Source organism: Tachypleus tridentatus, chromosome 10 (assembly GCF_004210375.1).
Source record: "Tachypleus tridentatus isolate NWPU-2018 chromosome 10, ASM421037v1, whole genome shotgun sequence".
Lineage (NCBI taxonomy): Eukaryota > Metazoa > Arthropoda > Merostomata > Xiphosura > Limulidae > Tachypleus > Tachypleus tridentatus.
In genome coordinates, this window is record NC_134834.1 from 114,005,787 (window position 1) to 114,013,828 (window position 8,042).

The 8,042-nt window shown below is 24.8% G+C and overlaps 1 protein-coding gene across 1 annotated transcript in view; it reads right to left on the reverse strand.

The window, feature by feature from the left end:
* Positions 1-8,042, reverse strand: part of LOC143230112 (SCY1-like protein 2) — a 457,312-nt gene that overhangs the window by 182,588 nt on the left and 266,682 nt on the right. The window lies entirely within an intron of this gene.

Consider the following 8,042-nt stretch of genomic DNA (forward strand, 5'->3'; position numbering starts at 1 on the left):
CATAACACTAGTAACACTATATATGTATAAACAAGATTATTGTCATAACACTAGTAACACTATATATGTATAAACAAGATTATTGTCATAACCCTAGTAACACTATATATGTATAAACAAGATTATTGTCATAACCCTAGTAACACTATATATGTATAAACAAGATTATTGTCATAACACTAGTAACACTATATATGTATAAACAAGATTATTGTCATAACACTAGTAACACTATATATGTATAAACAAGATTATTGTCATAACCCTAGTAACACTATATATGTATAAACAAGATTATTGTCATAACCCTAGTAACACTATATATGTATAAACAAGATTATTGTCATAACCCTAGTAACACTATATATGTATAAACAAGATTATTGTCATAACACTAGTAACACTATATATGTATAAACAAGATTATTGTCATAACACTAGTAACACTATATATGTATAAACAAGATTATTGTCATAACCCTAGTAACACTATATATGTATAAACAAGATTATTGTCATAACCCTAGTAACACTATATATGTATAAACAAGATTATTGTCATAACCCTAGTAACACTATATATGTATAAAAAAGATTATTGTCATAACACTAGTAACACTATATATGTATAAACAAGATTATTGTCATAACCCTAGTAACACTATATATGTATAAAAAAGATTATTGTCATAACCCTAGTAACACTATATATGTATAAACAAGATTATTGTCATAACCCTAGTAACACTATATATGTATAAACAAGATTATTGTCATAACACTAGTAACACTATATATGTATAAACAAGATTATTGTCATAACCCTAGTAACACTATATATGTATAAACAAGATTATTGTCATAACCCTAGTAACACTATATATGTATAAACAAGATTATTGTCATAACACTAGTAACACTATATATGTATAAACAAGATTATTGTCATAACCCTAGTAACACTATATATGTATAAACAAGATTATTGTCATAACCCTAGTAACACTATATATGTTTAAAAAGATTATTGTCATAACCCTAGTAACACTATATATGTATAAACAAGATTATTGTCACAACCATAATAACACTATATATGTATAAACAAGATTATTGTCATAACCCTAGTAACACTATATATGTATAAACAAGATTATTGTCATAACACTAGTAACACTATATATGTATAAACAAGATTATTGTCATAACCCTAGTAACACTATATATGTATAAAAAAGATTATTGTCATAACACTAGTAACACTATATATGTATAAACAAGATTATTGTCATAACACTAGTAACACTATATATGTATAAACAAGATTATTGTCATAACCCTAGTAACACTATATATGTATAAACAAGATTATTGTCATAACACTAGTAACACTATATATGTATAAACAAGATTATTGTCATAACACTAGTAACACTATATATGTATAAACAAGATTATTGTCATAACCCTAGTAACACTATATATGTATAAACAAGATTATTGTCATAACCCTAGTAACACTATATATGTATAAACAAGATTATTGTCATAACCCTAGTAACACTATATATGTATAAACAAGATTATTGTCATAACCCTAGTAACACTATATATGTATAAACAAGATTATTGTCATAACCCTAGTAACACTATATATGTATAAACAAGATTATTGTCATAACACTAGTAACACTATATATGTATAAACAAGATTATTGTCATAACCCTAGTAACACTATATATGTATAAACAAGATTATTGTCATAACCCTAGTAACACTATATATGTATAAACAAGATTATTGTCATAACCCTAGTAACACTATATATGTATAAACAAGATTATTGTCATAACCCTAGTAACACTATATATGTATAAACAAGATTATTGTCATAACACTAGTAACACTATATATGTATAAACAAGATTATTGTCATAACCCTAGTAACACTATATATGTATAAACAAGATTATTGTCATAACCCTAGTAACACTATATATGTATAAACAAGATTATTGTCATAACACTAGTAACACTATATATGTATAAAACAAGATTATTGTCATAACACTAGTAACACTATATATGTATAAACAAGATTATTGTCATAACACTAGTAACACTATATATGTATAAACAAGATTATTGTCATAACCCTAGTAACACTATATATGTATAAACAAGATTATTGTCATAACCCTAGTAACACTATATATGTATAAACAAGATTATTGTCATAACCCTAGTAACACTATATATGTATAAACAAGATTATTGTCATAACCCTAGTAACACTATATATGTATAAACAAGATTATTGTCATAACCCTAGTAACACTATATATGTATAAACAAGATTATTGTCATAACACTAGTAACACTATATATGTATAAACAAGATTATTGTCATAACACTAGTAACACTATATATGTATAAACAAGATTATTGTCATAACCCTAGTAACACTATATATGTATAAACAAGATTATTGTCATAACCCTAGTAACACTATATATGTATAAACAAGATTATTGTCATAACCCTAGTAACACTATATATGTATAAACAAGATTATTGTCATAACACTAGTAACACTATATATGTATAAACAAGATTATTGTCATAACCCTAGTAACACTATATATGTATAAACAAGATTATTGTCATAACACTAGTAACACTATATATGTATAAACAAGATTATTGTCATAACCCTAGTAACACTATATATGTATAAACAAGATTATTGTCATAACCCTAGTAACACTATATATGTATAAACAAGATTATTGTCATAACCCTAGTAACACTATATATGTATAAACAAGATTATTGTCATAACCCTAGTAACACTATATATGTATAAACAAGATTATTGTCATAACCCTAGTAACACTATATATGTATAAACAAGATTATTGTCATAACACTAGTAACACTATATATGTATAAACAAGATTATTGTCATAACACTAGTAACACTATATATGTATAAACAAGATTATTGTCATAACCCTAGTAACACTATATATGTATAAACAAGATTATTGTCATAACACTAGTAACACTATATATGTATAAACAAGATTATTGTCATAACCCTAGTAACACTATATATGTATAAACAAGATTATTGTCATAACCCTAGTAACACTATATATGTATAAACAAGATTATTGTCATAACCCTAGTAACACTATATATGTATAAACAAGATTATTGTCATAACCCTAGTAACACTATATATGTATAAACAAGATTATTGTCATAACACTAGTAACACTATATATGTATAAACAAGATTATTGTCATAACCCTAGTAACACTATATATGTATAAACAAGATTATTGTCATAACCCTAGTAACACTATATATGTATAAACAAGATTATTGTCATAACACTAGTAACACTATATATGTATAAACAAGATTATTGTCATAACACTAGTAACACTATATATGTATAAACAAGATTATTGTCATAACACTAGTAACACTATATATGTATAAACAAGATTATTGTCATAACCCTAGTAACACTATATATGTATAAACAAGATTATTGTCATAACCCTAGTAACACTATATATGTATAAACAAGATTATTGTCATAACCCTAGTAACACTATATATGTATAAACAAGATTATTGTCATAACCCTAGTAACACTATATTGTCATAACACTAGTAACACTATACGTATATAAACAAGATTATTGTCATAACACTAGTAACACTATATATGTATAAACAAGATTATTGTCATAACACTAGTAACACTATATATGTATAAACAAGATTATTGTCATAACCCTAGTAACATTATTTATGTATAAACAAGATTATTGTCATCTAGTAACACTATATATGTATAAACAAGATTATTGTCATAACACTAGTAACACTATATATGTATAAACAAGATTATTGTCATAACCCTAGTAACACTATATATGTATAAACAAGATTATTGTCATAACACTAGTAACACTATATATGTATAAACAAGATTATTGTCATAACACTAGTAACACTATATATGTATAAACAAGATTATTGTCATAACCCTAGTAACACTATATATGTATAAACAAGATTATTGTCATAACCCTAGTAACACTATATATGTATAAACAAGATTATTGTCATAACCCTAGTAACACTATATATGTATAAACAAGATTATTGTCATAACACTAGTAACACTATATATGTAAAAACAAGGTTATTGTCATAACACTAGTAACACTATATATGTATAAAGAAAATAATTGTCATAGCACAAGTAACACTACACATGTATAAACAAGATTATTGTCATAACCCTAGTAACACTATATATGTATAAACAAGATTATTGTCATAACCCTAGTAACACTATATATGTATAAACAAGATTATTGTCATAACCCTAGTAACACTATATATGTATAAACAAGATTATTGTCATAACCCTAGTAACACTATATATGTATAAACAAGATTATTGTCATAACCCTAGTAACACTATATATGTATAAACAAGATTATTGTCATAACACTAGTAACACTATATATGTATAAACAAGATTATTGTCATAACCCTAGTAACACTATATATGTATAAACAAGATTATTGTCATAACCCTAGTAACACTATATATGTATAAACAAGATTATTGTCATAACCCTATAAACTATATATGTATAAACAAGATTATTGTCATAACCCTAGTAACACTATATATGTATAAACAAGATTATTGTCATAACCCTAGTAACACTATATATGTATAAACAAGATTATTGTCATAACCCTAGTAACACTATATATGTATAAACAAGATTATTGTCATAACACTAGTAACACTATATATGTATAAACAAGATTATTGTCATAACCCTAGTAACACTATATATGTATAAACAAGATTATTGTCATAACACTAGTAACACTATATATGTATAAACAAGATTATTGTCATAACACTAGTAACACTATATATGTATAAACAAGATTATTGTCATAACCCTAGTAACACTATATATGTATAAAAAGATTATTGTCATAACACTAGTAACACTATATATGTATAAACAAGATTATTGTCATAACACTAGTAACACTATATATGTATAAACAAGATTATTGTCATAACCCTAGTAACACTATATATGTATAAAAAAGATTATTGTCATAACCCTAGTAACACTATATATGTATAAACAAGATTATTGTCATAACACTAGTAACACTATATATGTATAAACAAGATTATTGTCATAACACTAGTAACACTATATATGTATAAACAAGATTATTGTCATAACCCTAGTAACACTATATATGTATAAACAAGATTATTGTCATAACCCTAGTAACACTATATATGTATAAACAAGATTATTGTCATAACCCTAGTAACACTATATATGTATAAACAAGATTATTGTCATAACCCTAGTAACACTATATATGTATAAACAAGATTATTGTCATAACCCTAGTAACACTATATATGTATAAACAAGATTATTGTCATAACCCTAGTAACACTATATATGTATAAACAAGATTATTGTCATAACACTAGTAACACTATATATGTATAAACAAGATTATTGTCATAACCCTAGTAACACTATATATGTATAAACAAGATTATTGTCATAACCCTAGTAACACTATATATGTATAAACAAGATTATTGTCATAACCCTAGTAACACTATATATGTATAAACAAGATTATTGTCATAACCCTAGTAACACTATATATGTATAAACAAGATTATTGTCATAACACTAGTAACACTATATATGTATAAACAAGATTATTGTCATAACCCTAGTAACACTATATATGTATAAACAAGATTATTGTCATAACCCTAGTAACACTATATATGTATAAACAAGATTATTGTCATAACCCTAGTAACACTATATATGTATAAACAAGATTATTGTCATAACACTAGTAACACTATATATGTATAAACAAGATTATTGTCATAACCCTAGTAACACTATATATGTATAAACAAGATTATTGTCATAACCCTAGTAACACTATATATGTATAAACAAGATTATTGTCATAACACTAGTAACACTATATATGTATAAACAAGATTATTGTCATAACCCTAGTAACGCTATATATGTATAAACAAGATTATTGTCATAACCCTAGTAACACTATATATGTGTAAACAAGATTATTGTCATAACCCTAGTAACACTATATATGTATAAACAAGATTATTGTCATAACCCTAGTAACACTATATATGTATAAACAAGATTATTGTCATAACCCTAGTAACACTATATATGTATAAACAAGATTATTGTCATAACCCTAGTAACACTATATATGTATAAACAAGATTATTGTCATAACCCTAGTAACACTATATATGTATAAAAAAGATTATTGTCATAACCTAAGTAACACTATATATGTATAAACAAGATTATTGTCATAACAACTAGTAACACTATATATGTATAAACAAGATTATTGTCATAACCCTAGTAACACTATATATGTATAAACAAGGTTATTGTCATAACACTAGTAACATTGTATATGTATAAACAAGATTATTGTCATAACACTAGTAACACTATATATGTATAAACAAGATTATTGTAGTAACACAAGATTATTGTCATAACACTAGTAACACTATATATGTATAAACAAGATTATTGTCATAACCCTAGTAACACTATATATGTATAAACAAGATTATTGTCATAACACTAGTAACACTATATATGTATAAACAAGATTATTGTCATAACCCTAGTAACACTATATATGTATAAACAAGATTATTGTCATAACCCTAGTAACACTATATATGTATAAACAAGATTATTGTCATAACCCTAGTAACACTATATATGTATAAACAAGATTATTGTCATAACCCTAGTAACACTATATATGTATAAACAAGATTATTGTCATAACCCTAGTAACACTATATATGTATAAAACAAGATTATTGTCATAACACTAGTAACACTATATATGTATAAACAAGATTATTGTCATAACCCTAGTAACACTATATATGTATAAACAAGATTATTGTCATAACCCTAGTAACACTATATATGTATAAAACAAGATTATTGTCATAACCCTAGTAACACTATATATGTATAAACAAGATTATTGTCATAACCCTAGTAACACTATATATGTATAAACAAGATTATTGTCATAACCCTAGTAACACTATATATGTATAAACAAGATTATTGTCATAACCCTAGTAACACTATATATGTATAAACAAGATTATTGTCATAACCCTAGTAACACTATATATGTATAAACAAGATTATTGTCATAACACTAGTAACACTATATATGTATAAACAAGATTATTGTCATAACACTAGTAACACTATATATGTATAAACAAGATTATTGTCATAACCCTAGTAACACTATATATGTATAAACAAGATTATTGTCATAACACCTAGTAACACTATATATGTATAAACAAGATTATTGTCATAACACTAGTAACACTATATATGTATAAACAAGATTATTGTCATAACCCTAGTAACACTATATATGTATAAACAAGATTATTGTCATAACCCTAGTAACACTATATATGTATAAACAAGATTATTGTCATAACCCTAGTAACACTATATATGTATAAACAAGATTATTGTCATAACCCTAGTAACACTATATATGTATAAACAAGATTATTGTCATAACCCTAGTAACACTATATATGTATAAACAAGATTATTGTCATAAACACTAGTAACACTATATATGTATAAACAAGATTATTGTCATAACCCTAGTAACACTATATATGTATAAACAAGATTATTGTCATAACCCTAGTAACACTATATATGTATAAACAAGATTATTGTCATAACCCTAGTAACACTATATATGTATAAACAAGATTATTGTCATAACACTAGTAACACTATATATGTATAAACAAGATTATTGTCATAACCCTAGTAACACTATATATGTATAAACAAGATTATTGTCA